At 36.6% G+C, this 1,319-nt stretch overlaps 1 pseudogene; it reads right to left on the bottom strand.

Annotated features, from left to right (window-relative positions):
* Window positions 1–507: 507 nt before the first annotated feature.
* Window positions 508–979, bottom strand: LOC106982246 (40S ribosomal protein S15a-like; annotated as a pseudogene).
* Window positions 980–1,319: the final 340 nt, after the last annotated feature.

Raw genomic sequence — 1,319 nt, 5'->3', positions numbered from 1 at the left:
AATTTTCAGAAACATGCATATGCTAGTGTTCAAAACTTCTCCCCTCAAAACTAATAAATAGGCAAATAAATTAGAAAAAAATTGCAAAGAAAATATTTAGATTGCACATATTCTGTTGAATTGAGGAATCATAATCTGTTTTGGTTAATTTAAACATACTTTTAGTCTTTGGATTACAGAGAACATTTCCAGTTTCTCAATGGCTTCATTGGAATAAGATGATTATAGAAAATATGAGTCCATTCAGACCACGCTGATTTCTTTTGCTTATTAGTTTTATATATGAAAAAAAGCACAGGTTTAAAGTTTTCTATTTGTAAATAAATGACATCAATTTTTACGACACTCTACATTCTAAGACTACGGCTGATACCATATTTCCTTTAACTTTTCTGTTCCCTGCATTAGGAAGTATGTAGCAGTAATTTGAAGTATGTATGGGAAGTATGCATGAAGTATGTAGGGAAAGTATTTAGATACTAAATAACAACTTATCTTTCAAACTCCTTCTTTTTTTTTCCCCAGTGAGGCATTTTGTTTGTATGAATGTATTATATCCCTAGGAAAAGAATCCCAGGATTTTCCCTCCTGTGTGTTTTCTCCTTGCTTCTTCATGGTCCATGATGCTAGCTGAGGTTGTCAGTACAATGAAACCAAACTGGCGGGATGGGAGCAGATTATTCTGCCATTTTTCTAGATCTTTGGGTTGTACATCAAACTCGGGGCTGATCACTCCACACTTGTTTAACCTGCCTGTGAGGTTCACAACAATGATCTGTGATCATCGATGATTTCAACTTCACCAATGTAACCATGCTTAATCATCACAGTCGGAAATCTGATGATGACTTTGGAGCATGGCCTAATAAGAACCTGGCGTTTGCCTCTCTTCTCAGCATTGTTAATGGTCTTGAGAGCATCTGTCAGGATATTCATGCCCACCATTATGGCGGCACGGAAAGATGCCGGAAAGAGGACGGGAGGGCTGAAATCTCCTTCTAAGTTAACTTTTTCCTAACAGGCCTCTTGTATTCTGGTCTTTTCCCCATGTCAATCCATTTAATACTCTACTGCTACTCTCACTTGAAAATCTTTTCAAGTATCCTGAGTCGTGTGTGTGTGTTTAACAAAGTACAAACTTTTAACCTGGTTGTTAGTTTAACTATTCCATTTTTTGTCCTGGGTGTTTGATTTCTTAATTTCAGATTTATACTCTATTATTTCTCTTTAAAGACTGTCCATTTTAGCTCAACTGTACTGCTTCCTACAACACCCCCCATATTCTTACTTTCCAGGGCTCATCTGGTGTGATTGCCTCA

The sequence above is a fragment of the Acinonyx jubatus genome, chromosome D3, assembly GCF_027475565.1.
Source record: "Acinonyx jubatus isolate Ajub_Pintada_27869175 chromosome D3, VMU_Ajub_asm_v1.0, whole genome shotgun sequence".
Lineage (NCBI taxonomy): Eukaryota > Metazoa > Chordata > Mammalia > Carnivora > Felidae > Acinonyx > Acinonyx jubatus.
This window is presented reverse-complemented; position numbering and strand designations above follow the sequence as displayed.